At 48.4% G+C, this 7,500-nt stretch overlaps 1 protein-coding gene across 4 annotated transcripts in view; it reads left to right on the top strand.

Annotated features, from left to right (window-relative positions):
• Positions 1 to 7,500, top strand: part of LOC310821619 (myosin-10) — a gene marked incomplete at its 5' end in the record, with an annotated part of 62,854 nt that overhangs the window by 8,166 nt on the left and 47,188 nt on the right. The gene's annotated exons all lie outside the window — the stretch shown is intronic.

Here is a 7,500-nt window from a genome sequence, read left to right as displayed (position 1 = left end):
TGAATTTTTCAGTATATATGGTTTCCAGCACACTTTGCTTTGGAGAAGGGGTGTCAGTCAGCACCAATAAAACATTCGACATCGAAATCTCAGCATCCGAGACCCAAAGCCTTTCGTCGCAGTGAAGGGAATCCACCAGAGTCCAACTGCTGTGATCTGCCACTGCCAGTGTTCAGTAAAGAGAAATCCACACAGCAGCTCTCTCTCGTGGCATCACATCTGATTCCAGGAGTGCTGACAGTTGAATCCCTATCAGATAAGCAGAGATAAGATATGAGATGGTAACCCAATTTACCATTCTCACTGGCCCAGTTGTTTTTTCCCTTGTCATAAATCTTCCATGCCTTTGCCATCAAACTCTCCCTCGCTGCTTCTAGTGTGTCTAGGCTCTGCTCCTCACATCAGTGGTAAAATGGAGTGACGGGGGCCTGATTTATCTCCCCCCCCCCCCCCTTCACTCACTATCTCCAACGTCCATATGCCAGTAACCTATCACTGCTTTCAAACCACACGTTCCATAATCCTTTTCCTTTGCTTTCCTTCAATATCTATTCCCGGCTAACTGCCAGGATCCCTGGAGTCTCTTTGACGAGTCCTGCGTCTTAAAATTCACTCATTAAAATCCTGTCCATCTTATTCAAAGTTTACAATTTGTTAATTTGATGGGATTTTTTTGGAGTACATAATCTTGCTGTCATTCTGGGCATCTCCAAGCAGAAACTGGAGGTGTGTCTGCAAGAATTGTCTCTCTGCTACATCAGCACCTCATAAGTGGGAGGCAGCTATATATATATATGCCATTTAGCTGAGGCTTTTATCCAAAGCAACTTACACTGCAGTGAGTGCATACATTTCAGTGTACATGGTCCCAGCAGGAATCAAACCCACAACCTAAGCGCTGTTAGCGCCATACTCTACCAACTGAGCCACAGAGGACCACAGAGGGAGGCAGCTGTATGGCCTGAGAGCTGTGGCTGGGATCAGATCAGACCAGACCAGCGAGAGCAGAGAGAGGGTGACCTGCATTGTGCAGCACAATAGGGCCTTTGTGTGTTTGCCCTGCAAGGGCCGGCCAGTGGGGGTTGCGACGAACTGGGCGGTCGGTCGGTCGGTCGCATCAGGCCCTGCCTAGTGTCAGTACTGAGGGAAGCTCCTCCAAGGGTGTTCAATTTCAGTCTTGAACCCCCCCCTCCCATTCCAACCCCCCCTTTGAAGGTCCTCTCCAAAGATTATGAATTACTGCCTGAGCTGCCCTGCCTTGCTTGCCTGACCTCTTTATGTGGTGATTCCAGCATCCAGGACATTGCACATTCACACAAACGCGTACTCACAAAGTCACAATGTTATTGTTGTTTGGAAGCCCTGCTTGTGTTAAGCTGGTCCCATGGCTTCCCCCGACTCTTACACCCTCCTTCGCACACCCTCCGGCCCTCTCACACCATTACATCTGCATGGGTAAATCATGGGTGGGGGGCCCGGGGACTTGGGAATGAGTGCCCTTTTCAAATCAAAACCACATCTGTGTTTTTGCTTCATTTCACCCATTTAATAGGGGAGCCACGTCTCAACCATAATAAACCCATTTAGTCATGAAAGGACACGTCAAGACACTGTCTGTCCTTTGTGCCTACACGCGGTTATTCAAGTTGGCCAGTGGTGGTAGCAGCTTAGCCAAACCAACCAAACCTTAGTAAACCAGCAGTGTTGTGTCCTAAGGAGGTTTGTAGGTTGGAGATTAGTGGAAGCCAGCTGCTGCTGCTGCTGCTGTCAGGTTTCCTCCCACTACCCCATCCCCCAAGCAAGTCCATAACCTGATTCAGTTCAGTGGCCATCCAGCTGTATAGATTTGGCGTTAGTGTCTGTCTGCCATGATCGTGTGAAAACATGTCACTGGATCGCTAAAGAGCGTTATGGATATGATGGGTTGAGGCTGAGGGTGGTGGGTGGAGGCTGAGGGTGGAGGCTGGGGGTGGTGGGTGGAGGCTGAGGGTGGTGGGTGGAGGCTGGGGGTGGTGGTTGGAGGCTGAGGGTGGTGGGTGGAGGCTGGGGGTGGTGGGTGGAGGCTAAGGGTGGTGGATGGAGGCTGAGGGTGGAGGCTGGGGGTGGTGGGTGGAGGCTGGGGGTGGGGGGTGGAGAGTGGGGGTAGCGTTATCTCGGTGCAATGATTGCATCGCTCAAGTGACGCTGTGATGACACTGTGTCGTAACACCCTTTGGACATCCATAATTATATTTCAGCCATGCGGAAGAGGCCGGGAACCGTTATTCATTTACAGTTTGTAGCCAGTGCGGTCTCGCATCCTCATCCAGTTATGTCGTCCAGATTGTCCAATGAAGGTAATCGCTAAGGGGTGTGTTAAACCTCGCAGTGGGCCGGTAATTAGCCCGACATTTCTGAGATGCCAGTCCATGCCCAGATGGAAGGGTTAAATTAGATGTCATTTTACAAAGACCCGGTTGTGCGACCGGGCCGGGCCTCCCCCATCATCAGTTGCAGCAGACATCTGCCATTGATTAGTTCTCCAGATACTTTCCATAATCTCCCCTGACTCGTTGCTCTGCTGCGCTGACAGTGTCCAGCGAGTTACAAGGGGCTAATTTTAACATTTCTGGAACGTGTAGGCTAGCCCTAGTTTAGGAAATGCTGATGTTCTCTTGAATGAAACCATGTGTTGGGAAGAAGAATTGGCTGTGTCAGCATGGGGAGTCCAACAGTGGAATGGACCAGTGATAGTGTCCCCCCAGTGCTCAGTTGCTCAACACAGCAAGGCTTTGTTTGGAAGATTGAAGGGGGGATTTCAGCCATCAGGAGTGTTGACTCTTCAGTTTGGTCCGGTCCATGAGGTCCAGTCCCGTCAGATCTATCTTCCAGAACTCTTTAGTTGTCTCACAGGAGCCTCTCCCGTCACATGTGAAAATGATTCTTCTTCTGTGGCGTGCGAAGTAGAGTTTAATCCTTGTCTTTGAGTCTCAAAAGATCAAGAAATGCAAAGAAGATCAAGAAATGCAAAGAAAAGTCCCATGGAAACCTCAAGGAGAAGGATACATTTGGTCTAGACTGTTAGGAATGTACGATTGTGACCTGTCATTATGACAATGTGACTGTACTGTACAGTTGATACTCTTGGACCCGATGCAGCCCCTTCCTTGGTCCACCTGGTACCAATAAGCACTTCTAACAAGCAGTAATGGGTTTCATGGCCAAAGTTCTTTTGAACTGAATCCCAGGCTTTGTGCCGAGCCTCTCAGCTTGTCCATCCCGAGAGTTCTGGAACACACTTGAGCTCACAGAGATTATTGTTAATCTATTGGAAAAATAGTCGCGCTACTTTTCAAAGGGATACTGAGGGGAGCTACGAAATTCTGGCTTGATCACCGTTTTTCTGAACTGTTTGGTTTTTTGGGGTGTGTTTCCTCTTTTAGGCTCCCTGTCTTGGGGCAACATTGAACAGATGCGGGCCTACCGACTTATTGATGCTTAATGCTCGATGAATAAGTGAACTGATTGTTTTTAGTTGTACCAATCTGCTCATTTCCCGTACCACAAGACCCTAATTACCCTAATAGCTGAAAACAGTGCCTGCTGGGCCTTTTCTTCAAATATAAAATTGTGGTACAATTTCTCCATTTCCTCCGCAATTTCCCTATGGCTTCTTGGCTTGAGCTCATTCTACCAACAGTGCATTTATTTCCCCGGCCCCTCAAATACCAGTATGTTACGTGCTTAGATGTTTCCAGCTGCCAGAATGACCCTGGGGACTCTCTACAGCAGAGTGAGCCAAGAGACTGCGACCCCCAGACAGAGGTCCAGCTGTTCTGTTTTCCCTGGAGATCCACACTGCAGGCCGGGCACGACGCAGCACACTGCGCCTCCCCTCTGGGACTCTGAAACAGCTGACCTCCAGCGGGCAGCTCCACTTGAAATGTTACTGTACTCTGTACCACTTCCCAGAAGCTATGGCCTGGCTAATCCATTCCCCTTGAACGTTTAAGTGCCCTCTCACGGTGACCAAATGGAGGGGTCAATATTTTATCTCTTTCATTATTTTTCCTTACAGAATGTAACGATTTCTCTTCAAACCCTGTCTCCATCTACCATTAGACTACGTAGGGGAAGGGAAGGTTGAGAGTGGCCATTGGGCTGCTTGCCGTATGGCTCCTCTGGGTGAATGAGGGAAGGCTGACCCTGGGCGGGTGTGGGAGGAAGGAAGTCTCATAGGGACACCAAGAGGCCAAGACCTGCCTGTTTCCTGATATCTGTCCTGGTATAAAGCCAACTGTGTACTCTAAATTAATGAATTACCCATTGCACCTGTGTAATAACATTGTAATTACCTGAGTAATATTGTAATTAACACTCATTAAGAGTCTCAATGCAGTCCCAATGCAGCCAACCTGGTCCCTTCCACCGTGGCCCTCCCTTGCCCCCTGTGCTTGGTCATCGTGGCCTTGGCTCGGTCCAAGCTTTGGCCATTTTGAGGAATGCAGTCCCTGGTGTTCTGAAAGGGCCAGCGTGTGGCCATTGCGGCCTAGCGCTGAGGTCAAATCTGGGCTTGCAGTCCGTGTGACTAATGAAACGTCACGTCAAACAGCTACACGCCAAATTCCTGTGTGGTGGTGCAAGCGGTCGCCTGGCCTCGCCGGCTCACTCTGGACAGCTGGTGCTGTTCTCCAGGCCAGAGTCACTGCTGAGAAGTACTCGGTGTGCCGTGGCTTACAGTAAGAATTCCTCTCAGCCGTGTCATCCCGGGTGGATTGGCTCTGGCAGAGATGGCCCAAATGAACCCCTGCACAATGTCCCCAGGGCTTTGGTACGTCCCCGATACAGTAACCTTGTTGAAGTATAGTAGTAAGTAGAATTAGTAGCTGCAGAAAGTTGCTACAAAGGGGTGGAAACCCGTTTGAAATGAGGTGCAGTAGTACGTTTTTGTCGGAGTTGAACTGTGTCAGTGCCAAGTTCAGAGGATCACTGGACTTTTTTATTAACATTATACCAGGATGACAGGAATTTACCCTGTGAAATAGCCTGTAGTCTCTCTCTCTTTCCCTCTCTCTCTCTGTCTCTCTCTCTCTCTCTCTCTCTCTCCCTCTCTTTTTTCTCCCTTTTCTTCTCCTGTCACTTGCCCTTTCTTTCTCTCTCTCTCCCTCTCCCTCTCCCTCTCTTTCCCTCCCGCCTCTCCACTCCCCATCCTTGCTGCGGTGGCCGATGTCCAGAACCTGTCACCCGTCATTTATGTTACACTTGAGGAAAATTATAACCACAGATTTCCTAAACATGTACCAAGTGCCGTGGTCCGGATCACATAAACAATGTGCTGAATAAATATCCAGATCCCCTGTCAGAAAGTTAACTCCCAGGATGATTCATCCACCTATCACATTACCCCTCTGAGGAACCATTTCTCAGGAAACGTGATATTCGCTTGGATCTGCATTTTGTTTTCTGTCTTCATGTCAGTTGCTGAGCCCTCAAGATAATATTTAGAAAATCCTCCCTTACTCCCTTCCCTCCTATTTCCTTCCTTTTTTCCTCCCTTCTTTGTAGTTATCGCAGATATAACGTTATTGACTTGGTCGAGGCAAGCTTACCACTGCAATGCTTTCATCAATCAATTCATGTCAGGCCATTGAGAGAGAAAGAAAGGTGTATTTTGAAACCATTCAAACAGGTTCCCACTTCTGCCCATATCAGATGGCCTGCCACCGTGATGTTTGAATAGATGCGTTATTATGGGATGTATCACTGTCTCCCTAAGCTCCCCAGTGACAAGCAACCACTGCAAGCGTGTTTGGCAGTGCGAGTGTTATCTCGACCGCTGTAAGCACAGATGACAGTTAGCAGTGACCAGACGTCCGAACCCCTATTGACCGCCTGTCGGCTGTTTCACGTCAAACTGAGTTTCGCCGGGGACCATAAGGGAGAGGGGATATGGGTTGGCGTATGACTGTAAGTGCTGTATGTCATTGAGAACATAACTGCAGTGTGCATTTACTCAGCCCTTAAGCACTACTGGAGTCAGGCCCAAGTGTAACTGCTCTGACGTGTTATACTAATAAACAGTCCCAAGCCATTTGTAATGCTTTAATGGCAGTTGGTTTTTCCATGCTTCCCAGAACACTATAGACTATATGAAACTCTCCAATTTCACAAAGTCTTAGTTTCAGCTTGCTGGATTACTATGCCTAGCCTAACTGTCAGAAAGTTCTAGATGTTATTTATGATGTTAGACGTGGTCCTTCACACAGCATTAAATCCCATTAGTACTTAGTTTATGTCAGGTAGACAGTTTGGTTAGGTTGTGTTTCTGAATTTAAACCGTTAGCAGTCCATATACTCAATGGTCAGTGTAGGTGATTTCAAAATGTTCAGGTAGTTATCTGTATAGTTTAGGGTCAGTATATGGTAGGTGTGTTCTACATTGGTTAGGTAGCTGTCCATATACACAGTATGGTCAGTATAGGTGATTTGTATACGTTCAGGTAGTTATCAATATGGTATAGGGTCATATGGTAGGTTTTGTCATTGGTCAGGTACTTGTCTATGTACACAGTATGGTCAGTGTAGGCGTTATCCACACAATAGATTGTCCCAGGCTGGCCCAGAGTGCACAGATGCTTGTGGCTGGCAGGGATTTGGACTGGCGCTGGAATGCTTGGAATGAGTTGGTCGCTGCATTAATCCGGTTGGGGGAGGGGTGGGGGGGGGTGATGGGTGGGGGGATCCAAAGGGGGGGGGGGTCAGTCATAGGGAAGCAGTCCGGCCCCGATGTGAGCAGGGCCCTGTCCCCCCCGCGCCTCTGTCTCGTGACCTCTTGGGAGTTCCCCTACGTCAGGAGCCAGCCGACAATGATCTTCATTTTAGTCTGGGGGTGGTGTGGAGTCCAGTAGCCAGATATAGCTATGGGAGCCGTGTGTCCCTCAACACTAAACTTTACTTGTTGTTTAATCCCTAATCCGTGAATATCTATGTAATCCAATCTAATCCATGTATCTATGATGACGAGCAGTGAGCAGTGAAGTCCAGCCTAACTGTGACATTTCAACTCTCCGAGATTGCAAAGAGAACCCATATTTTGTTTCATTGACTCGTCAAATAGATGCAGTTTGGGGTGCTCAGTGGCGTAGCACACTAAGGCGCATACCATATCATCGCAAGGTCCCTGGTTCGATTCTGGCCATCGACATATCCTGCATGTCATCCCTCCTCTCTCTCACCCATCCTTCCTGTCAATCTCTACTGTCTCTATCCCAATAAAGCAGAAATGCCCTAAAATATACATTAAAAAAATAGACGTAGCTTTGTGTCCGGCCCGACGATTAGTCTTCATTATCTACACGGCCCAGTTGGTTTGTTGTGTAGGCCTTACATCCCTATTTACATTAAACTGGTCTTCTGAAGTTTGTCCCCTTCAGAGCCACTTTGTTAACAGCAACAGTGATCTCGGGGGCTGGTCTTTCTGAGGAGAGTGTTTGCACTCCATTGCCTCTCCTTCATGCAGGC

Source organism: Argentina silus (assembly GCF_951799395.1).
Source record: "Argentina silus genome assembly, chromosome: 22".
NCBI classification, from domain to species: domain Eukaryota; kingdom Metazoa; phylum Chordata; class Actinopteri; order Argentiniformes; family Argentinidae; genus Argentina; species Argentina silus.
Note: the sequence above shows the minus strand (reverse complement) of the source record. Positions and strands in the feature narration are given on the sequence as shown.